Consider the following 25,867-nt stretch of genomic DNA (forward strand, 5'->3'; position numbering starts at 1 on the left):
AGAGAGAGGAGAAATAGGAATAAATCCTTGTAGACTATTAATAGTATTTTGGCAATTACTGTGATTAAATAGGAAAATACTGTGGAGGACTTTTTTTTTTTTTTTTTTTGAGACAGAGTCTCACTCTGTCGCCCAGGCTGGAGTGCAGTGGTGCAATCTCGGCTCACTGCAAGCTCTGCCTCTTGGGTTCATGCCATTCTCCTGCCTCAGCCTCCCGAGTAGCTGGGACTACAGGTGCCCACCACCATGCCTGGCTAATTTTTGTTGTTGTTGTTGTTGTTTTTTTTCAGTAGAGATGGGGTTTCGCGGTGTTGGCCAGGATAGTCTCGATCTCCTGACCTCGTGATCTGCCCGCCTTGGCCTCCCAAAGTGCTGGGATTACAGACGTGAGACACTGTGCCCGGCCAATACTGTGGAGGAGTTTAACAAAGAATCCTTTCCTAGGACTTTCTATCAGAATAGAAATACATGGCCTTTCTAAATGTAAAAATATATAATATGGGAAAGGGGCATACTGCATCTTAGATTCAATTCCAGTAAGCAATCTCTGAGATCCTGTAATCTAAGTCTTCTTTTTTTTAAGTAAGGAAATGACTTGGAGGAAAGATAACCTTTGTCCAGGATCGTAGAGTTGAATGCTATTATCTGTTCGTTTTTATTACCTGACATGATCTTTATATAATGATAGTAAAGAGGCATGTAGAGAGGAAGGTCCTGGGTGTTGATTTAATTTGTTACAGCTGAGGCTTTGTGTCATGACAAATCTGTTTCATGTCTATATTCTATTCCATGTTCAAAACAAATAAGTTAATGGTTCTTAATTTATTATCTCACAAGCAAAGGAGGATCTGTGCCTAGCAGCTGAAGCTTGAGTCCCTTTTGCAGCTCAATTTTTAAATCCTGATCTACAAGTTAATATAATAGTTGTGTATCTAAAGACGGTAGCTGGACCTCTCCAAAGCTGAGTATCTTCATCTGCAAATACAAGTATTAATAGTAACTATCTCACAGTTGTTGTGAAGTTGGAATGAGTTAGTTTCAATTATGATATGTTATTTTAATTATTATTAAACATAGGTCAAATAAAGAACACTCGTTGACACCTGTATGTTTCAAGCACTCAGACACAGATGTGAATAGATGTTTCTACTCTCTGGTTAGCCTAAAGAGGCAAATAGAAGTCATAAGCTCAATATGCTAATCCACTAGGCATACTGCAATAAAGGACTACACAAAATTCAGTGGAGTAAATAATGGAGAAGTGATCCCTGATGAGCACATTAATACATTTAATACACTGCTTAAAATAGGATAGAAATTAGAAAAATTGAAGAAACAGAAAATTAGCAGAGGGTAACATTTGTTCATAGGAAATGGGAATTTTTTTTAGGAAAAGAATGACAGTTGAGCTAAGCTATGAGTGGCTGGGGGCATTTATATACTTGGAGTTAAAGATGGGTATTCAAGGTGAAAAAATGCAGTAGCAAAGAAACAGAGGTAAGAATATAAAAGCCTTGAAAAGATATTTTTAATGAAATTGTGAAGGTAGGTTTTATTTGTGGGAAGCTTTTTAGCAGCTTTAACCAAAAGCAAATATTTAGGTAATTAACATTTTAAAAAGACAGAGAAGTGATAAATAGGAGTTAAAAAAATTGAAAGCACTGTTGACACTCTACCGGAATCTAGAAATTAAAGGGAAAAAATCACAGTGAATTGGGGCTAACACCTTTCCTTCACACCATCAGCATTACTCAAAATGGTAATGTTCCTCTGAGACATTGATGGTGCTTTTGTTTCTTGCAGGAAGATATTCTGTGTCTTGGAGCCACATGTGTCATGTGGCAGTTGCTACGGTAACTAGTTTTAAGGAATGTCATCCAGTTACCAAGTAAATAGTCTTGTAAGGCAGATATTACAGCTGACATGGAAATTAAGGCTGCCCCGTCTCTGTCAGCTTTTCTATTCTGAATTCCCTTGCTTTCCATATTTAAGAGAGAACTCTTTTCTTTGCAAAAAAATCTCCTTTTCTTAACTAGCAGGGTATCATTTGGATTCACAGTTGACATTCCCTTTTTTCTTATTTTAGTATCCTATACCTGGACATTAATTCCTGAATACTACTCTGAGCTGACAATGACAGATACTTAATTAGGTATACATAAGCTGAATAATTTTTTTTTCTTTTGGTGGTCAAGGTGAGAAAACAGTAACACCTGCTTTCAAAATAATCTAGATAAAAATCATTTTCTCTATTTTTTATAATGCTGATCTCTTTGATTCTATTTCTTGTTAAAGCATTTGAGTAAACCCCAAACTGTGGTTAATAAGCGTTAGCTCTACTTTTAGAAACATTTTAGGTTCATCTGGCGTATACATAGGTGGTCCTCTTTATGAGCAAGCACTGTAGTTTTTATACCTCAACGTATATAGTTTCCACTTCATCCCCAAAATAGAAAGCATGTGCTTTGCCTCTTGTTTACCAAAATTGTGCCTGCCTTTCAGGCACTTTACAACAATGCTAATATCGCATTTGTGGACATTTAGCTTTTGTGTGCAGCTAGACTACAATGATTCATTTTGAAGAGTGTAAAATTCTCACACAAACTATTCTTTCTTCTACATTCTTTAACTTATACTTCTAAATCAGGTCATACCGCTAGAAAACAATGTGGGTTTGCCTTTTCCATTGAAATATTTTCACAGTCCTACTGGAAAACTTAACATTTTTCTTTTTTCAAATATCACCAGAAGAAATAAGCATAGGGAAATCAATTTATATCATCAAAAAATTACCAAAATTCACCAATCAAGATATCACTTGCTCCCCCTACACAAAAATCTATGAAATAGATTTTTTTTTTCAATTATAATGACTGGAATAAATTTCACTGTATATAGATTTGGACTTCTTTTTTATTAGCTCATGAGAGCATTATAAACTTTCACAAATCCTTTTTCATGTGGCTATTGGGAAGTCCACAGCTTAGTGGTATATAAGTGCAACAGATTGTCTTAGACTTGGTTTTGTTACTGTTATTTTGGTATGATTATCTCACCAGTATCAGTTAAAATTCTGTTTGGCTATGAGAAACAGAGAAAGGATTAGCTAAACAAAAAGTGGTTGAACCCCTCCTGAAGAGGTATCAGGAGGTGTTCATCTCAGGCTGGTCTGACAGAGATTCAAGCACTTTCTATCTTTTTGCTCTGACATTAGTTCAGAGCTTCTATACCTGAGGTCAATCCATGGTCACTAGATGGAAACAGGCTAATTGGCCTGTTTCAGGACAAAGGTAGTAGAATGGTAGGTGGTCAAAATCACATGCAAACTTAACCAGTCCTCATTTTTTTTTAAGTGCTTCCCCAGAAGCTTCACCAAGAAAACTTGCTATCTGTTCCACTGGTTGGAATTTAATTCCATAGCCACTTCTACCTCTAGGGGAGCCTGAAAAATGTAGCTGGGCCCATTGGCACACCAATTCTAGATTCTATTAGGAAAGCAAAAAGGGAGAATGTCTACATGACGGGCAGCTGGAGTATCTACCTCATCACCCTTGCATACAGCTGTCAAGGAGGCTGAATTGAAAGTATAAAAGATGCCACTTGAATATGTAAGAACTCCCCTGGGAGGCAAAACATGTATACATATAAATCCCATATAAGACAGAGATGAGGCAAATTATCCAAGTACAGATGACACCAGTTATAGACTCCAGTGATGCCGAAGATTTCTTGGAAGAAAAGGGATTTAAGTTTTCGTTTATATGGCCTACATTCCTACCTTTTAAAAAATTGTATAACAATTTGCAATAAAACTTTCAGACGTACTGGTTGTTACATAGATGAGTGCTTTTTAATAAGTTACTTTTAAGGGATAGAGGGAGAGAGACTATGACTATTTCAATTTGGCAAATTTCAAATTTATAATTTTAATGTTGCTTGCCTACTAAGTCATCATCTACAACAATTTCAGTCACAGTGCCCAAGACAACAGAGGTAAAAACAAAACGAACACAGAGTACTGCTTCATGCAGGTGAACTGGGTTATCTTAGAAATGACCTGAATATAATATAGATCAAAGTAACTACGCAAATGGAAAGGATCAAAATGAGTATAGAAGTGAAAGTAGATAAGTCAATGAAATCTCAAATGGTTGCATTTTTTTAGCGTCTTCTGCATTATCCCCATTGCCAACGTATTTCTCTTTTGTCACTTTTTAATGCATATGCAAATTTGTATCCATTTTATGAGTGTTTAAATGAAATTGACCCACCCACCCCATTCACTGATTTGGGGGTAGTAAAAAAGGAGTAGTGAGTATTTCAAATCCATGCTTAGACTTTACCTTGGAGTCCTCTTTTCTTCGTCCGCATGTTTATAGAACCCTTCCATTTTATATCTTCCTGAGTTCTGATCCTTCACCTATTTAGGTTATTATAGTCCTCCTGACAGATTTTCACGGTCTGCAGTCTCTGACCCTTTGCAATCATATGAGCTTTGTATAGGGGATGTTATACCATAGTGATTAAAACCATGGTTCTGGTGTTAGATGGCTGGATTTCATAGTCCACCTTCACTACTTACGAGTTATGAACATCTAACCTTGGACAAATTACTCACTTCTCAGAACTTCAATTTTCTCATTTAGAAAATGCAACTACCCATAGTCCTTCCCTCCCTGAATTGTTGGAGAAATAATTATCAGATGGTCTCATATTCTTGAGCTTTCTCTTCAAAGCCACATAGGGCAAAAGAATCCATCCATTCAGATTATGATTCTAAGAACTAATCTTTTCATCCATCTCACCTTTCTATCAGAGATTCACCAAATCAAGCACGGATATTAATGTTCTAACTACTTTCATGGTTTATTTTACCTGAAATTCATTTTAATATTCTATCTAGCATGGAAAGTTCTTGATATTGGTCAAAGAATACAAAATTTCAGTTAGGAAGAATAAGTTAAAGAGATCTATTGTACAACATAATGATTATAGTTAATAATAACATATTCCTGAACATTGCTAAGAGAATATACTAGCCTAATATTTTAAGCATTCTCACCAAAAAAGAAATGATAAGTATATGAGGTAATGGCATATGTTAATTAGCTCATTTTAGCCAATTCCCAGTGTATACATATTTCAAAACAACATGCTGTACATGATAAATATACACAATTTCATTTGTCAATTAAAAATAATTGTTTTTTCTAAAAATTAAAGTTCTTTAGCACTGAACAGACTTGGAAATGGATTAGATATGGTTCAATATGAGGTAGTAGGCTTTAGCTTTTCAGGTATGAGACAAAGAGGTATGAGCCTTAAGATATATTAATGGCTTAATATACTAGAGGTATCTGGGGACAAGTATAGGACATTTTGTGTGCTTGTGCATTTCTGCACATCTGCATTTCTGATTTCCCTGCTCTTTCCCAGTGTTTTCCTTAAAAAAAAAAAAAAAAAAAAAAAAAAAAAAAAAAAAAAAAAGGCTTTTAGAGAAGGCTATGATCCCACCAAGTGGTGCACAGTTACGCTTTTTGAGTCTGTGGGGTTTCCCTCCTGCCCCCTTTACCTAAGGACTAAGGACTAGTCTATGAACTAATTAATAAATTGTTAAAATCGCAAAGTCTAGAAATAAAATTTCACAAAGTGTTTTCCCCTTGTGCTGTCTGAAAGTTTTGAAAAAGTCATAGAAATATATGATGAATAAAAGAAAGCTTTTCTATATTCTCATATCTGAGTGGAGTCAAAGAACAAAATCTATCTTTAGTTTATCATATTTGCATAAATAAAAATGTACAGCTATTGAAGATAAATTTAAATTACTGATATATCTAAAGAAAGAGTCATATTTCCCCTATTAGCCATGTAATCTAGAAATAACCGTTAGTATTGTAATGTATTTTCTTCTAGGTGTTTTTATGTGATGCATTTTATACAAGCCTGCTCAAACTCAAACTGAATGCAAAATTTTTTTTCTAATGTTAATTTAAACATAGACTATGTAGCTTTTCATATTATTGCAGAGTTTTTATAACTAAAATCTTAAAATGGTAACTATTCAGCTACTGTTGAATGTCAAGACTTTCTCAGGTTTTTTTTGTAATATTATGAGTAATACTGATATTAACAATTTTCCCCCCTAAGGCCAACATTCCATGTTGTCTTTCTATGATTATTTTCTCAGTTTTTATAAATTCCTAGGATGCCATTTTCACTTGAACTTTCTTAACCTTTTGACTCAATTTCTTTAGCTTATTTGCACACATGAATTATCTTTCCTAGTAGTGGTAAAAATACCTTGGAAGATCTTTTTACTTCCTTAAAATATTTACCACATTCTAAAAATTCTCTAAACATTTATCAAGTAAATGTCTAAAGAAAGAGCAGTTAAGAAATATAATGGTTTTACTTAGCTTTTATTTCTAGGACATATTGTCAATGTCACTTGTTTTGACAATTGCCCAGGAGGTTGTATTTCCTTAAGGTTAAATGCAAAGTTGCTAAAATTAAAACATGAGTTCATTCAATGAAGGCTCATATAATTGGCAGAAGTGTTGACTTAACTAAACATTAGCCTTGGCAAAATAAATGTGAACGGGCAGCCAATTCACAAAATTGTTAATTGTTCTTACTTGACTGTGTGTATTACTTGGCATTTAGTCTTTCACTATGACGTGTGTGTGTGTGTGTGTGTGTATGTGTCAACATATGTATGTAATATTATTTGAACTTTATCTCTCTGAATTATTTCAAAAGTATAATTCACAAGTGAAATATTTTGTATTTCAATTATTTAATGGCTAGATGAGGGTATATATATATTCACATACACATACTATTTATTGATAACTAGAATATTGTTATTATGTACTCATTTGGCCAACTAATATTTTGAAATGCAGGCTGTGACTTTGAACACAGGACTTTTGAAATATGGTTCCTAATTTAAAACAGTGATTGATAATGAGGAATCACCACCCTTACCCAGGGAACGTTTGATAATGCCTGAAGGCATTTTTGATTGTTATATCTGATGGGAAACAAGTGCCACTAATATTTAGTGATTAGGAGTCGAGAATGCTAAATATCCAGTAATACGCAGGACAGCTCAGACAACAAAGAATTATCTAGTCCAGTATATCAATGTCACCGAAGTTGAGAAACCCCATCTTCAAACATCTCACAGTCTCAGAGTGTGAGACAGGCATGCTTTTATATCAGTGGAATTAAGATTACAATAGGAACCAAGAATAACTATTTCTGGTAAAGATGCTAAGGAGGATGTTGTCAAATTCCCCTGGAAAAGAATGAGAGATTTGGGAAGGTGATGCTGAGTTCAAGGGGCAAGGGGAACATTCTAGGGAGAGGCAAGAGCTTGAAAAAAGTTATGAAAACATGACACTAAAAACAGCTTCACTGAGCTGGAGTTCAAAGTGGTGGTATAGAACCCTATGAAAAATAAGTCTAGACCAGTAGTCAAAGGCTCAATTACCGAGATTCAGTTTTGTAAGGCAGAGTTTGGACTTTGTCCTGTAGGCAAAGAAAATCCACTAAAAAGACCCATGGATTCAAAATCATGGACTAGTTACTCTCTCTATATATATATACATACACACACACACACACACACATATGTGTGTATATATATATATATATATATATATATATATATATATATATATTATACTACAACGTGCAGGTTTGTTACATATGTATACACATGCCACGTTGGTGTGCTGCACCCATTAACGCATCATTTATATTAGGTATATCTCCTAATGCTATCCCTCCTCCCTCCCCCCACCCCACAACAGGCTCCGGTATGTGATGTTCCCCTTCCTGTGTCCAAGTGTTCTCATTGTTCAATTCCCACCTATGAGCGAGAACATGCAGTGTTTGGTTTTTTGTCCTTGCGATAGTTTGCTGAGAATGATGGTTTCCAGCTTCATCCATGTCCCTACAAAGGACATGAACTCATCGCTTTTTATGGCTGCATAGTATTCCATGGTGTATATGTGCCACATTTTCTTAATCCAGTCTATCATTGATGGACATTTGGGTTTGTTCCAAGTCTTTGCTATTGTGAATAGTGCTGCAATAAACATACGTGTGCGTGTGCCTTTATAGCAGCATGATTTATAATCCTTTGGGTATATACCAAGTAATGGGATGGCTGAGTCAAATGGTATTTCTAGTTCTAGATCCCTGAGGAATCCCCACAATGACTTCCACAATGGTTGAACTAGTTTACAGTCCCACCAACAGTATAAAAGTGTTCCTATTTCTCCACATCCTCTCCAGCACCTGTTGTTTCCTGACTATTTAATGATCACCATTCTAACTGGCATGAGATGGTATCTCATTGTGGTTTTGATTTGCATTTCTCTGATGGCCAGTGATGATGAGCATTTCTTCATGTGTCAGTTGGCTGCATAAATGTCTTCTTTTGAGAAGTGTCTGTTCATATCTTTGCCCACTTGTTGATGGGGTTGTTTGTTTTTTTCTTGTAAATTTGTTTTAGTTCTTTGTAGATTCTGGACATTAGCCCTTTGTCAGATGAGTAGATTGCAAAAATTTCCTCCCATTCTTTAGGTTGCCTGTTCACTCTGATGGTGGTTTCTTTTGCTGTGCAGAAGCTCTTTAGTTTAATGAGATCCCATTTGTCAATTTTGGCTTTTGTTGCCATTGCTTTTGGTGTTTTAGACATGAAGTCCTTGCCCATGCCTATGTCCTGAATGGTATTGCCTAGGTTTTCTTCTAGGGTTTAGAAAGAGAAGGAAAACGCCACTGGCAGCCAAAAGAAAACTAGAAGCAATAAAACCGATTAGTGGCATGGATGTCAATTTGGCTAATAATTAAATCTTGCAAGTGAAAAATCCTAAGAGGCTAATCTATCTCTCTATGAGTAGGGCTTAAGGATATCTGCTTAAGGTATGCTTAAGGCATCTGTAATGGTAAGGTAAAGGAGGCTGAGAAAGTGGGATTTGCCTCTCCACTGAAGGTGAGGATTGAGGAAAGGAAACCATTATCAATGGTTTCTAGTTTTCTGCTTTGATTATCCAGAAAGATGACAGTGCCATGTTCCAAGGTATTTCTGAGGGATTTTTTGGAAAAATCACGAGTTCTCTTCTACACATTCTGAGTTTAAACTAATGGTGGTCATGCAGTTCTATAACCGAAAAAACAGCTTCACATCGGATGTATCAAACAAAAATGTTCAAAAATGAGTTACTTGAAACATTGGAAGTAGACTAGGTTTTTCAAGAAGACTATTGAAAGAGAAGACCAATCCTCTGAAAATACCAATATTTCACTGTCAAGTAGAGAAACAACTTTTACTTGTCAGAATATGTAGTCAGAGATATGATGACAAGAAAAATGGCATAATGAAATAGAAAGAGCAAAAAAGACATCTGGTATTTTAAAATTAAGGCAATATATAAAAATGTACTTCTCTAAATCAATTAAATTATGAAAGAAATATTTTAGAAATGCTTGTACATGGTAAAAAAACAAGAAAAGAGAGCTTTTAGATGCTGCAGTGAAGGAGAAATTCAAGGTAAGATCAGTAATCAAAGGCACAAAACATCAGAGTTATCGGGGGAAACAGTCATTAAATGCTAGATGTGACATTTTAATACCCTCAGAGCTGAGTGCAAGTAGAAGGTGATTGGATCTGTACTACCTGCAAAAAAACATTGAGACAGGAGATCATTCTGCTATGGCTTTGATATTAGAACTAGAAAAATTCTGACCACCAGCCATCATTTAAAATGAATCATTTTTGAGAAATTGGCCATATGAGACACTTTAAGAAAACTTGTGAGTTCCGAATTTGTATGTAGTATGAGAAGGGCAAGTTGAGAAATTAACAAAAACCTAATACAAACTCAGTGAAACTGATGACAACAGTGAAGAGGTGAATATGAAATGACATACGGTGATTGTTGCTGTAGACTGGGGCTCCTGAAGTGCTCCTGTATTAGTCGGCTTGGGCTGCCATAAGAGAATACCATACACTGGTTAGCTCGAAGAAGAGAAAGTTATTTTCTCACAGTTCTGGAACTAGAAGTCTAAGATCCAAATGCCAACCATGTTGGTTTTGGTAAGCACCCTATTGTTGGCTTGCAGATAGCTGCCTTCTTTCTCCATCCTCACATGGCCTTGTCTCTATGTGTGCACATTGCTGGTGTCTCTTCCTTTTCTTACAAGGATACCAGTGACCTGATCTCCAAATACAGTCATCTAAGAGGTTAGGCCTTCAACATATGAATTTTGGGGAGACACAGATTTTCCATAATGACCCCCATGAAGATGACTTAAGAGTGAAATATTTAAATCCCCAATGGAAATTCATAATGAAAAGTCAGAAAATGCAACAAATAGGAGAATTTACACCCCTAGAACTAGAGATAATAGAATTGTCCAGAGGACACATTAAAATGACTGTGTTTAAAAGTTCAAATAGATAAAGAAAAAAAATGACCACAGACATCAGACTTGGAGAAGGACTCCAATATTGAACTGTGGAGCTATAAGCTGTATGATTTTGTGAGCAAATACATTTGTAAAGATGTAGTTAAGTGTAAATAAGCATTAGTGACTTGGAAATAGATCTGATTAAATTAAACAGACATGCAGTTTTAATGTGAAGAGTTAAGACAAATAAAATGACATACTACAGAAAATGAGAGAAATTATAGACAAGGAGGATAGAGAGAAAAGAATCATACACTAGTTTGTTATTTGCCTGAAGTAAAAAAATGATATCAATCTTCAGAATGGGTACTACATTCACACGTTGTTTAATTAAAAACAAATATTCACCTAGTTCTATTGCGGTGAAATTTCCAAACTCACACAAACAAGAAAACATATTGAAAGCAATCAAGGATGAGATGTCTATTGCAATCAAAGGGATGGAAATTAGAATGACAGAAGATGTCTCACAGCCATGATGGAGACCAGATGCCCCAACAGAATGAAACTTTAAAGAGTGGATGGAAAATAATTGTTTACCTAAAATTCTACATTTAGCTAAACTTCAATTCAAGGGTGAATCCAAATGGGGAAAAAAGTCTCATAAAAATAGTGAGAATTAGAATCTACAGACTGTCTATCTCTCTTTCTCTCTCTCTATCATCGATCTATTGATCTATCTATCTATATGAGAATGAAAATCAGTAAGAGAAAATTGAACCTCCAACCCAAAGAAAGAGTGAGATGATAAAGAAACACTTTCATATACATGTAAGGTTTGTCTGTGAAAAATAACATAGATAGGTGATAGACAGACTGATATAATATATGCTACTAATTTCTTGGTGGTTTCAGGCAAGGTATTTTACAGGACAAAAGCAGGAGAAATTAATGTGGTAAATTGGAGGAAGAAGTTCAGTGTGAATACATTCAAATGCCCTATTTGGTTGGAGAGAAGATTAGAAATATTATCGATCAACTGTTAAGTACACATGTTTAAAAATGTATAAATGCCCACAAACAGAAAAGAAAATGAATGTAAAATATTCAGACAGAAAAAGGAAAGGAAGACAGGAATAAAGAAGACTGTATCAATCCAATAGTAGAAAAACTTTGGAATGTAAAGGATACATACCAACTAAAGAATAATGGCTTTCTCTCTGAGGAGAAAGGTAGAAAAATTGGGAAGGAATGCAATGTGGGCTTCAATTACTTAAATTATATCAATCTGGAAAGAAAAAAGTTCTGAGGTTAATAAAGCAAAGGCCAGGGTAGAGACACGTGGCTATAGTCCCAGCTACTTGGGAGGATGAGATGGGAGGATCCCTTGAGTCTAGGAGTTTGAGTCTGCAGTGAGCCATGATTGTGCCACTGCATCCTGGGTCACAGAGCAAGACCCTGCCTCTGAAAAGTCAAAATAAAAGCAAAATGTAAATATTTGTTAAATCTTTGAGTAGGTGGGTTTTGTTGGTTGCAACTGTTTGGTATATTTCTGTCCTTTTGGCATATGTAATTCTCATAATAACATGTTAAAAAATGTACATTGGTATCAGACAAAATTGGATTCTTACCTCATATATTGTACTTACTATATAACTTAGGTAAAGATTCAATTTCTTTAGGTTCCACCTGCTTGATCTTAAATGTATATAATATTGCAATATTCCCTATCTTTTTAGGGTTATTTTAACTATACTGATGATGTAGTACTTGGGGAAAATATGTGTCCAATATATGGTAAGTGGGAGGAATAAAAAAGCAGCAACATGAAACCAAAAGAGAGAAACATTTTTCAAAAGGGGAAGGAGGTGTCTTTTGTTTCACATGCTGGTGACAGTTAAATTACTAGTCTTGGCCATTATCTTTAAATATTAGGAGGTTATTGATGAATTTCACTTGAGCAGTCTGGCCAGAAAGATGCAAGCAGAGGACTGTGAGTGTGGGTTGAAAGGAAGGAAGGACAAATAACAAATGCTTGTAGTGTGTTGTTTGAAATAAGGATACAAGGAAAAATCATGTATGTATTTATAGATGGATAAGAGAAAACAGGTGATTTTAAAATGGGAAACTGCAAATGTGGACTATTTTAAGTAGTTTGACTGTGGAGGGAAGTAGGTCAGTGACTACACGTAGACAGAAGGGTGTGTGTGTGTGTGTGTGTGTGTAATGGTAAGGATTTTAGCATGTGAACAGACTGAAAGGACCAGTAGCAAGGGGAGAGGTGAAAATATAGGAACAAAGGTAGAGCACTGATGGATCAAGGTCTTAGAAAAGACAGGAGGAGTTGGAATCAAGAACACAGATGAAAGGGTTGGCTGTAAGCAAAAGAAAAAGCGCTTGTTCTGAGATTAGAGAGAAGTTGAACTCTGAGTACTGACAGTGATAAGTGTCTATGTGTGAAGACAGGACATTGGGGAAGTTTATGTCTCTTAGCTTCAGATTTATGTGTAAAAGGTAGATGGCAGTGTCCTCTACTGAGAAGGAATGTGTTATTTTGGTTATCTTTGTTGTTGCTGTTTGCTTGCTTCTTCTCTGTCAAGAGTGAGGACTCAGGCATTGAAATACTCCATGAGGAATGTTTCTTTTGATGGAAAAAGTGGATTCAGTCCCAATTCTCTTTTTCTAAAGAAGAGATTTTTTCTGTGAACAATCATTGTTTGGTACTTCAAATCACTACACTCATTTCAGAAAGTCATGAAAGGTCCATAGAGGGGAGTGATGTATAAGAGTTACTGGCCAAGGCTTTTAGGAAATAAACAGGAACCAAGACTCCACATTTCCATGTCCTCTGCAAAATCAGCTTTCCAAAAATAGACTCATACAAGCTGTAGTCACAGTTGAATGTCATGTTTCTATTATTGCAATGACATAAAATCATTAAACCACTGCTAGTAGTAAAAGCAGTCATGTCTAGTAATAGAACTGCTCTTTGTCCATTCAAAGGGAATTGCATTTTAAATGACACATGGTGAGCTATGTCCTGTTGAGGTGAGTGGCACAGACTGAGGTTTGACTTCCACCACAATTTATTAAATATCCTCCTGTGATAGTTCTCTGCAGTACCCAAGCTCTCAGTTCTGAATAGTGGTGTCAAACCGGCTGGCCTGTCATGGGCTTAGGACACAGAAAAGTTTCGAATTTGTTGGGGACCATCTGTTAAATTTTTTTATGTTTCCTATATTTGAGTTAACTGAAAAAAGATCAAATATTCTTTTTTATCTTACTTTAAAAATGTTTATATATGATAGAAACAAAAATATATATATAAATAAAATAAAGACAGGGTCTCACTATGCTGTCCAGGCTGGTCTCGAACTCCTGGGCTCAAGCAGTCCTCTCACCTTGGCCTCCCAAAGTGCTGGGATTAAAGGTGTGAACCACTGGGACTGGCCCAAATGTTCTTAATGTGGAGACTCAATAATCCTACCTTAGTCTCTCAAGATTTTTTAAAATAATTTTTTTAATTTTTTGTGGGCATATAGGAGGTATATATTTTTATTGGGTATATGAGATGTTTGATACAAGCATGCAATGTGTAATAATCACATCATGGAAAATGGAGTATCCACCTTCTCAAGGATTTATCCTTTGTGTTACAAACAATCCAGTTATACTCTTTTAGTTATTTTAAAACATACAGTTAAATTATTATGGACTATAGTCACCCTGTTGTGCTATCAAATACTAGGCCATATTCATTCATTCTAATTTTTTGTACCCGTTAACCATCCCCATCTTCCTCCTACCCCCCCTACATCTTCCTCCTACCCAGCCTTCCCAACCTCTGGTAACCATCCTTCTACTCTCTATCCTCATGGGTTCAATTGTTTTGATTTGTAGATCCCACAGATAAATGAGAACATGTGAGGTTTGTCTTTCTGTGTTTGGCTTATTTCAGTTAACATAATATCCTCCAGTTCCATCCATGTTGTTGCAGATTACTGAATCTCATTCTTTTTATGGCTGAATAGTAATCCATTGCATATAAATACCACATTTTCTTTATCTATTCATCTGTTGATGGACACTTAGTGTGCTTCCTAATCTTGGCCATTGTAAACAGAGTTGTATCAAGTTTCTTTTTCTAGACTATTTACATCATGTACACCGTACAAGAAGAATTTTTGAATACCTTATGTGATTCAGGCACATCATCTCAGTTAATCCCTCACAGAATCCAATGAGAGAATTATAGCCATAGGCTAATGAGTACATTGACATTTCAAGATTGAACACAATATTTCCAAAACCAACTGGGATACAAATTCGTGTCTGAATTAAACAAATGTGATTAAAGGAGTCATTGGATCAAATGTCTTTTCTAAGTTCTAAACCTATTAAGAAGGGGACAAGGAAGTTTTGACTTCCTTAGGCATTCAAATATCACCTTTATCATCAGTAAGACTGTATTGATAAATATACTCTCTACACGAGGCCAAAACACACTGTACATTAGGCCAATATTATCACCCTAAAACTGGCCCCTTGGATGAGAATCGTAGTTACAGAGCTAATAAATTGCATCAAGAAGTGAAGCCTACCTCTCACCTTTCATGAGTGAATGGTATAGATGCATTAGTCCTGTAAAATAAGTCATTCCTCTTATTGGCAATGAAATAGTGAGAAGTGCAGGGATTGGTTTCTATCAAATACCTTCACGAGAGATAGAGGTTGGTCAGTAAAAAGAACAGATGATTCCCTCTAAACGTGGCACATACTTTTTCCATGGCAGGTAATTCTCTCTTATTAATTTAATCCATTTAAGTGTTTTATCTTCTCTTTCACATTATGAGCTTCTTAAGTCACAAAAGTGTTGATTAAACCAGGACAAAAAACCAGGCAGCCAACACACTAGGAATGATGAAAAAGCATTATATTGGTGGATTTCACTGTGATAGGAAACAGAGTATAATTTTCCATTGTACTTTGGAGCAGCACACAAAGATAGAATAAATCAAGTACTGGCCTCCAGAAGGCTTTAAGAAACTAATTAGGAAAGCAACAGCTCTTCCCCTGGCATGATTAAGAGCTGAGATCCATCAACTGTGTATGGCATAGTTGTGTCTCCAAGTCCTGTTCTGCCAGCTGGACATCCAATAGTTTGGGGAACACAAGCCCATTCTCTGGCAGAGTCAGTGGGTTCATGTCTAAGCCTCAGAGTTCCAGCTCTTTGACATGCTTGGAAATGGCTTAATCTGCCATCTCAGCCTTTACTAGAATTGGTTGCCTTAAGACATTTTTTTTGTAGCTATTTTTCCAGGCAATCTGCAGGCAGAAAGCTCCTTCTTTGGAAGACTAGCCTGTAGGAAGTAAGTTTTGGACAAGCCAATTTGTACTTCTCCATATTGACCTGATTATGTCTTATCTCACCATCATACTTAGCACAGTGTCTTACAATATGTAACTGTTGAATAAAGGAGATAATGTATTGATGGATGAATGAATGAATAAATAATTGTGTAGAGAAAAGTATAGCCACTAAGGCTGTCTTTTCTTCATGCCACTCCTCCAGAGTTCTTATTTTCAAGAAGGTGCAAACAGATACCTAGGCACCAGTTAGAAGTCTGCTTCTCAGTAAAAGTCTAAGTTCCTTTTATGTGCTAAATTTCTCTTCTCTGATTTGAAACTCAGAATCTTTCAGCCATCAAATAAACCTCACATCAACGATGGAGTCATAGCCTGTAGAACAATGACTCTCTATGTCTCTTAATGAAAGACCTCAGGTTTATTTTTTATTTCTTTTTGAAATATAAAATCCCCTATATGTATTGAAAAATCCCCTTGAATTAAATAATAAATTATAATCATAGCTAGCATTTTTTAATGTTCACTCTGTGCCAGTGCTCTGATAAATACTTGACATAGATTATCTCATTTAATCCTCACAGAAACCAAATGAAGTGTTTACTGTCATTATCCGTATTTGATGAAGAGGATACTGAGGCTCACAGAGAATTAATAATTTGTTCAAGACCGTCTAATGTGGAGTAATCAAGAGTGAATGCCCTGAAAGTACACACACCAGCCTGGACCAGCATTCTTTTTTTTTTTTTTGAGAGGAAAAACTACAGAGACAGAGTAGCAGCAGGTGAGCCACTTTCTCCATACCAATTGTACAACGACCTGGCGGGCAAATGTCTGTCATGGGAGAGTCTCCAGTCTTGAGATGTGGGGCTTATAAGCTGCCTGGTTACAGAAGCACGAGACCTTCCCCTGGGATAGATTGGGGCCAAGGTCAAAACTTTGTTGTTACAGTTCTGTGGTGTACAAGAATTGTGACTTCTATCCCTGATCTTCCACGGCAGCATTTATAACAGAGAGCTCAGTAACCCATCCCTTGGTGAGATGGGAGTCCGGGGCCCAAGTCTCATGTTTGTTGTCATATGGTGTTGGGGATTCTTGGCCCTCAGCCCTGTCTATTTCATTGGCGTCCTAACAGATGTCTGACTTGAGTACTCAGTTGTTGCCAGTTTTTCTATCTTCTGCATTTTAATTTTCAAATGAGCCTGCTCTCTGGGGGAGAGGAAGTGTCAGCTGTCTGTATGGAAAGTCAGCCTGCTGGGTCTCCAGCCCAGGCAGAGTAACCCTTGCCTATCACCAGCTGTTAAGTGGTAGAACCTTTATTCAAGTGCCACAGTATGATGCCAGAGTGCCCAGTCTTAAGTGATTTTCAATAAGAAGAGGATTTAACCAACTATATGTACATTTCAAGTAGAATCGTAATCTACAGTACCTACTTTTGCTGTTGTGTGTTTTTGTCTCTTGTTGCTAGTTGATCATTTGAAATACTTATGTATCAAGCTCCTATTTCTAGCCCATGTAATTCACCATTCTTCTACTCTCTGCTCCCTCAGAAGGTGAGATTTAATTTGGTTGTGAAACATCCAAAGATATGTTGTTAGCCATGAGATTGATATGCTTATCCACTGGGATGTGTGTTGGAGTGGACAGTTCTTAAGATGTAGCGTGCCCTAGAAGAAGAAATAAGTACCAATTCAGGCTTTGCATTCTGTCCTCTATATGGGTATTTATAGGAGATTCTAAAACTAGAACTAATGATGTTAAGAATTTGTCTCTGTGCCAGTTGAGCTCTATGGTTTCTTGTCTGGAATTCTATTTGTGTATCTTGCAAGTATAAATTTATTCTTTCCAATACTTCCCATTTGAAATGTATAGATTTATAAACTTTAACAATATAGAATGTCTTTATCCAGTCAATCATTGATGGGCATTTAGGTTGATTCCGTATCTTTGCTATTGTAAGTAGTGATACAATGAACTTATTCCTGCATATGTCTTTATAATAGAATGATTTATACTCCTTTGGGTATATATCTAGTAATGGGATTGCTGGGTCAAATGGTATTTCTGTCTTTATGTCTTTGAGGAATCGCCACACAGTCTTCCACAATGGCTAAACTAATTTACACTCCCATAAACAGTGTATAAGGGTTCCTTTTTCTCTACAACCTTGCCAGCATCTGCTATTTTTTTGACTTTGTAATAATAGCCATTCTGACTGGTGTTAAATGGTATCTCATTGTGTTTTGATTTTCATTTCTCTAATAATCAGTGATATTGAGATTTTTTTTTTAATATGATGGTTGGCCACATGTATGTCTTCTTTTGAAAAGTGTCTGTTCATGTCCTTTGCCCACTTTTTTATGAGGTTGTTTTTTGTAAATTTGTTTGGGCACATTAGGGGAACAACACACACTGGGTCCTTTCGGAAGGTGGAGGGTTGGAAGAGGAAGCAGATCAGAAAAAATAACTAATGGGTACTAGGCTTAATACCTGGGTGACAAAATAATTTGTACCACAAACCTCCATTACACAAGTTTACCTATGTAACAAACTTACATTTGTACCCCTGAACTTAAAATAAAAGTTAAAGTCAATAAATAAATACAGAATGTCTTGAACCAAGAGAAATCATCAGTAATTTAATAGTAGTAACATCTTTAACTCAAGTTCACAAAGTCAGAGATGTAATCTGTTTTATTCATTTCTATATATTCCCAGTGCATAGACACTGGCCTAGAACAAAGTAGTTGTTAAATGAATTCTTGTTATTTGAATAAATAAACCAATACATGACTTCTGATGAAAAATTACCCATTAAATCATCTCAATTTTCTTGGGATATCAACATATCTGCTTTTAGTTATGTTTATTAAATTAGATAAATATAAGATGGGAAAAGTGATCATCTTTTCTTGTGTTTCCACACAAATCATTTGTTTCTCAGTGAAATAGATAATATATTCTAAGTAAAATTCTTTAAAATCTTGTGATTGGAAGTACTTTCAGATGTGTGGAATTGTGTGTGTATGTGTGTGTGTGTGTGTCTGTGTGTTTAATATTGGAGGATAATTATTTGAAAAAAAGCTGTTTTCTAGAGATTATCCACTATTTTGGATAACACCCCCACCGCCCCCAAAAAAGTTGAATGTTGCACAGCAGATAACCAGAGAGATTCCTGTTTTCATAACTCTCCCTTGGAATGGGGTATTTCATATTGTTTAAGAGCACGAGCCCTTCCTTACTAGTTATATGTCCTTGAAAAACTTACTTCTTATTCTTATGTCTTGTTTCCTCATTGGCAGAAAGAAAATAATAATAGTTTTCACTTTGGTATAATAATCAGTGAGTTAGTACGTGTAAAGCGTGTAGAGCATGCCTGGTACAAAGTAAGTGCTCAACAAACATTATTAGTACTATTATTCCCGTCTCCTAATGCATAAAAAACCTCACCTTCCTCAGGCAATTTATACAAGTCAGGAATAGTATAAACTCTGATTTTAACTTTCATATTTAGTGATCTTAGAGGGAGTCTTCAAGGGGATCCCTACTAGTCTTTTAATTTAAAAAAAATTCCAGGTCAAATAATACAAAAACACATATAGGTCCCTATGATGCCTGTTCTCTCTTACTGAAACTGGGCTTTCTGGAATCCCTTCAATTGTCCTTGATGTGTCTTCAAATTCTGAGGATGCTCAGGCTTCCTTTGTAGTATTTTTAAAACTGGTACTAGCCTCTGTCTGGCATGTGCAGTAAATGAGGGAACATTCTCCAATTGCACCTCTGAAATTTCATCTGGTTCATCCCCTGCACACAAACCTGATTGAGCAGAGGGAGCTGAACAAGGTCAACACTGGGTGATTTTCCCTACTAAAATTTCTAATCTATTGTTGTAGGCACAGGGCTAAACCACGGTGTGTGATGCTCCTGCTAGAGAAAAAAAAGTGCCATAGCAAATAAGTGGAAATTCCTTCAGGCGATGGAAAATGTAGCAGCTCTAAATACAACTACACCTTTATGTAGAAACACATAGAAACACTTGACTGGACTTCAAGAATGTGTGACGATTTCTTCACTATTAGTTGAAGGCAGTCTTCTGATTTTGGCTTCTGTAAACTTCCTCTCTTGCTCTTTTTGTTTTCCTGGCCCTTATCCATTTGACTTTCTTCCCAATGACTCTCTCTCTGACTTTCTTTAGATAATTTGAAAATACTGTGTAGATGCCAAGGGTGAAAAGTATCTTCATCCTCACTGAACTGCACATCGCAACTCTCTTTTCTCATCCCCAGAGGAATTTTTGTAATTTTGTTGGGAGTACTTGTGTCTGTACTATAATGTCTACAGAAGAGAATAATGAACGAATCTACCCATAATTAACTACATTTTAATGGGCTTTGATAAGAAGTCAACTCACCCCAGTCTCAAAAATGAAAACAAAACAAAGAAAATTTGACTTAATAAGTGACATATGCGGCCGGACGCGGTGGCTCAAGCCCATAATCCCAGCACTTTGGGAGGCCGAGGTGGGCGGATCATGAGGTCAGGAGATTGAGACCATCCTGGCTAACACAGTGAAACCTCGTCTCTACTAAAAATACAAAAAATTAGCCGGGCGTGGTGGTGGGCGCCTGTAGTCCCAGCTAGTCGGGAGGCTGAGGCAGGAGAATGGCGTGAATCCGGGAGGCGGAGCTTGCAGTGAGCCGAGATCGCAACACTGCACTCCAGTCTGGGCAACAGAGCAAGACTCCGTCTCAAAAAAAAAAAAAAAAAAGTGACATATGCATATGAAAGTTAAGATGATTTGGGGTCATAGTAATATGTTGAAAACAACATAGAATCTATTATTATTCTTTAAACTTTTTTGACCGATGGCTTTCTGAGCATATAACTAAAGAACTCTATCCTTAGAAAATACACATAAAGTAGACATCTACAAAATTTTTTGAAGATAATTTTCATAGATATATTGTATGAAGCCTATTGCTATATTCTACAGAAATATATAAAATTCACATTAAAATCCCTGCCTTAGCTCAGGCCGTTGCGGGACTGTTGCATCACAGGATCAGGTGCAGTGGGTGCATCACAGGTGTGCTGAGATTATTACCTATTTCTGTCTTTAAGGCAGCAAGGCAGAATCAAAGGTAACTAGAATGAAGGGGTTTGTTTCTTCCCATTGTAAAAAGCAGGAAAGTTTTCCCCAGTAAACCATAGATACGTGATCACTTTCTATGTGATTCTTAAGTAAAATAAGTTGAACATACTGACAAGGATTGTTCACTTATTTTTTCAGTGGATGTTTATTGACTGTCTCCTCTTAACTATGCACTATACACTGTGTTAGATATGGGTGAGGTAACAAAGGTGACTAAAGTTTTTTTTTTTTTTTGACCTTGAGGAAGTCATAGTCTGTAAGGGAAAACACATACCCAAATAATTAAGTATAATACCATATGCCATATGTGTAGATCTATGGGAGCAAAGAGGAGAGTAGGCCTCATTTTATTTGGATGAGAACACATATCACCAAAATAACATTTAATTAAACTTTGCAGGCTAAGTGGACTTCACTAAGAAGATTATGTGTACTAGGATTTTTCCTATAGATATTTTTCTACAACATTTTTAATGGTTGCATACTATTCCACTGTGTGAACATAATGCAATTTAGTTTTTAAATTTTTTTATGAAGGGTAGAAGTGCATTATTGCTACATCGATTTATTGCATTGTAGTGAAGTCAGGGTCTTTAATGTATTCATCACTGGAGCAATGCACATTGCAGCCAACAAGCAACCTCCCATCATCCACTCCCACCATCTCCCAACACAATTAATTTAATAAGTCCTTTTCATCACTAGTTGATTCCAATTTTTGGCACTATAGCCAATATTAATATAAAGATTCTTATAGCTAAATCATAGTACATGTTCTTTATTCTATTTTTAGAATACAGCTCTAAACAAAATTACTGGTTCAAAGGACCACAGCATTTTTAAAGCCTGAATACTTTTTCTCAAGATAGCATTATTGAAAAGCAGGGCTTTGTGTTCAGATAGACTTGAGTATAAAATATAAACATTTATTTTCTTGTTTGACCTGGGGCAAGTTGCTTAAGGGGTATTCCTCTTGGTTTCTTTATTTTTGAAGTATTCAGGTAATATGTATATTGAAGTCCTGCTTTAAAAATTATAGTGGAGATTAATATTTATTGAAGCTTCTATGTATTTTGATAATAGTTACCAGATAGTTGCTAAATACTAGAAAGAAAATTCAAGTGTTCCATTTTAAGTTAGTGTCATTAATTAATTTCTAACAGAACATGTGCACCGTCTGAAGAACTACGTGGTGTTGTTATAGTCCATTCGTTATATGGCCAAAATTTTGGAAATCCAAACTCACTGTTCATATAAATCATTTTAAAATTGATGGGCTGTGTTCAGAAATTTGGCCTGAAAAATAGGGATGCTATAGTATCAGATGAAGAGATAAAAATCTGTAATAAAATTTGTATTCTTCCACTCATTACCCATTTCTTTTAATCTCTCAAAGCCTTGGTCATATCATCTAAAAAAAAAGAGCATAAGTTTGAATATTCTTTCAGCTTTAAAGAATCAAGTGAGCAATATAAATTAAAAACATAGATAGGTATCTAAATTGTTTTTCTTTTATAGTTTATTATTTTTAGTTTTTGAATTCACTCTGAATCTGTTTACTTACTGAGAAAGAGGAGATATGCAAAATCTACACTTTTCTCATACTTGTCAGTGTATTATATTTTTCACACTATATTGATGTGGGGCATTAACTTGAGGAATCTGGATTTATTTTTGAACTCCTGTCAGCACTCCATAATTAACATTGCCCAGAAGAGAAATGCTATTTTGCCTCCTGCATCATCAACACAACTGTCAGCAAATAAGGAAGGCATCGTCTTTACCATTATTGCTGTTATGTATGAAGCAGAAAAGAACAGCTGGATTTTCACACACTGGGCTGTTAGAAAAGCTAGCACTTAGTGAAATCTATTTTCAGTTTCTACCTACCTTTATTTTATTTTATTTTTTTACTTAAGAATGTAATTAAAGGGAAAAATGTCATTTTTATCCTGAAGTCTATTTTTAAACTCTTAATTTGAGACATTTACTGTTCTCAAAGTTGTTTATCTCAATGTCGTTTTTCTTTCTTGACATTAAAATGCAAAGTTAATGTTGATTGCTTAGTGGTCATTTCACTTATCTACTCACTGCTCTATTGTGTCTGTGTCCTAAATTCCCTGTAACGTTTCAGATCTTTCTCTGTTCTTCAATTTTGTTTAAATTTACAATGGTGATGGGTAAATGAGTCTTTGTTAAAATGAACAGTTGCAACAGTTGCAAGGGCTAAGTCTTGCTGCAATAAAAGGGCAATGCCATAGCTCAGACATTTGCTTCTTTAAGAAGGTAAAATATCTGAAGCCTTCACAGTTACAGTGTGCCAAAATTAGGTAATGTAAGAAACCTTTATTAGATAAGGTTTTGTGTTTGTGTGTGTGTGCTTTGTTTCAACTGCATACAAGGTAGGCTTGAGAACAAAGCAGCCACTTTGGAAAGCAGTTCAGCAGTTCCTCAAAATGTTAAATGTAGAGTTAGCATAGGCCAGGCATTCTACTCCTAAGCATATGTCCCCCAAAATGAAAACATAGGTCCACACAAAAACTTACACATAAATGTTGATGGCAGCATAATTTATAATAGCCCCAAAGTGGAAATAACTCAAATTTCTATCGAGAGATGAATGGATATACAAAATATGATACATCTATACAATAGAAAGTACTGATACAGGCTATAGCATGGATGAAATGTAAAAACATTATACTCAGTGAAAGAAGCCAGAGACAAAAGGCTACATATTATTATTCCATTTGTAAGAAATGCCAAACATAGGTAAATTCACAGAAATAAAAAAGTAAATTAGTGGTTTTCAGGGTTTGGAGCCAAGGAGATTGTGGAAACATTGTCAATGTGGATAGAATTTTTTTTTTTTTTTTTTTTTTTGAGTTGGAGTTGCACTCTGTCACTCAGGCTGGAGTGCAGTGGTATGAGCTCAGCTCACTGCAACCTCCCCCTCACGGGTTCAAGCAATTCTCGTGCCTCAGCCTCCCAAGTAGCTGGGATTACAGGCGTGCACCACCACGTCCAGCTACCTTTTGTATTTTTAGTAGAGACAGGGTTTCACCATGTTGGCCAAGCTGGTCTTGAACTTATGACCTCAGGTGATCCACCCACCTTGGCCTCCCAAGGTGCTGGGTTTACAGGCATGAGCCACCACTCCTGGCTGGTATTTTTTTTTATTTTTTTCAAATGATAGTATGTTCTAAAATTAGATATGGGTGATTATTGCACAATTCTGTAAAGTTACTAAAAACCACTGAACTTTACACTTAGAAAGTGTGATTTTTTTGCATATAAATTATATCTCAGTAAACCTGTTATACAAAATGTGATATATATATGTATATATATATATGAATAAAAAATAGAAATTGAGAATGAACATAGGAAATGAAGGGGAAATTATGACTAAACAATTCATCATAAGCTCTTCATGTTAAACATTCTTTATAAACATTTCTATTTTTAATGATTTCAGAGTATATTTTAGCTAAGTGAACCACCATTTACTTAAGTATTTATATATATATACGTATATATATACACACACATATATACGTATATATATATACGTATATATGTGTGTGTATATATATATATGTATATATTTTTTTTTTGAGATTTAGTCTGGCTCTGTCACCCAGGCTGGAGTGCAGTGGTTTAAGCCATTCTCCTGCCTCAGCCTGCCGAGTAGCTGGGACTGCAGGTGCCCACCACCGCGCCCGGCTAATTTTTTTTTTTTTTTTTTGTATTTTTAGTAGAGACGGGCTTTCACTGTGTTAGCCAGGTTAGTCTCGATCTCCTGACCTCATGATCCGCCCGCCTTGGCCTCCCAAAGTGCTTAGATTACAGGCGTGAGCCACCACGCCTGCATTTATATTTTTAAGTGTAGGTAGTTGCCAGCCATTATTATACATTTTTTTTCTTTTTCGTTTTTATTGTTTAAGAACCAGGCGAGGTGTTGGTGGTCATTGACACACATCTGATCAGTTTTGTAGGACCTGGAAGTGTATTTCAGGGAGTCACTAGCACCTGGCAGCCTGGCAACAGTAGAGGTTATTTTATTCTCACTTGGGTCACTGCTGTTGTCGTAACTCATTCTGAGTAGACTGCCAATGGTGATTGAAGATGTCCTTCATGTTCTTTTTATTTGGAGAGAAGTGTGGCTGTCCATATTTTTCTGATTGAAAACAGATTTCAAGGCTTCTCCTAGCTAAATATGGCAGGCAAGTAATTCACAGACTTGCAGATGACAAATTATGACAGACCAGAATAGGAAAATAGGAAAACAGCTTAGTCCAAAAGCTTCATGTGTCTTTTTACTAACGAAAGATTTAGTAATTTAAAGGATATTATAATGAGATCGAATCAAATTTATAGCAGAATGAACAAACGAGAATAACAAATGGAGGTCAAAATGTGAGTTCTATATTGCACCAGTTGGATCTGCAAGGAAGGAACTTAACGTAAGTTGATGTGTGATTGTTCCAGTTTTAAAAGAATGTAATTCAGTCTATGTCTGATTTCATTAAGGATGTTGGGATAGCCCCGGAGTAATTCAAAGAGAAGATAAATGTAAAGGGTGCTGAGTGTGTGTATGGAAGTGCATATTTATCCTGCACTTTATCTGTTATAACATGCATGGATCTATTAACTCTCTAACATGTGATGTCTGTTATGATTTAATCTTGTATAAGTTTGAGAGCCAGAAACCTTCCTGCTCAAAAAAATGTAATGTGATCACTCTAAATTTGTAGCACTAAATCTTTTGCTGTGACCCGTTCACTATGTGGTAGAGAAGATTCAAGGAGCAAACCTAGACATACAGTTACATTACCTGTTGGTTAGTGATGGATGCTTATAGTACATTAAAACGAGTTTGCTAACACTTTTTCTGTCACTTTTCATCTCTTCAGCCCCACAGCTACT

The 25,867-nt window shown here is 35.9% G+C and overlaps 1 protein-coding gene across 4 annotated transcripts in view; it reads left to right on the top strand.

Annotated features, from left to right (window-relative positions):
- LRRC4C (leucine rich repeat containing 4C) overlaps positions 1-25,867 on the top strand; it is a 1,375,811-nt gene that overhangs the window by 238,494 nt on the left and 1,111,450 nt on the right. For 3 of the 4 annotated variants that reach the window (XM_055281880.2, XM_055281877.2, XM_055281879.2), the window contains exon 2: positions 16,371-16,570. The exons of the other annotated variant lie outside the window; for it this stretch is intronic. The gene's annotated coding sequence lies outside the window, so the exon portion shown is untranslated. The remainder of the gene's footprint in view (positions 1-16,370; positions 16,571-25,867) is intronic. 4 annotated transcript variants of the gene reach the window in all.

The sequence above is a fragment of the Symphalangus syndactylus genome, chromosome 6 (genome assembly GCF_028878055.3).
Source record: "Symphalangus syndactylus isolate Jambi chromosome 6, NHGRI_mSymSyn1-v2.1_pri, whole genome shotgun sequence".
Lineage (NCBI taxonomy): Eukaryota > Metazoa > Chordata > Mammalia > Primates > Hylobatidae > Symphalangus > Symphalangus syndactylus.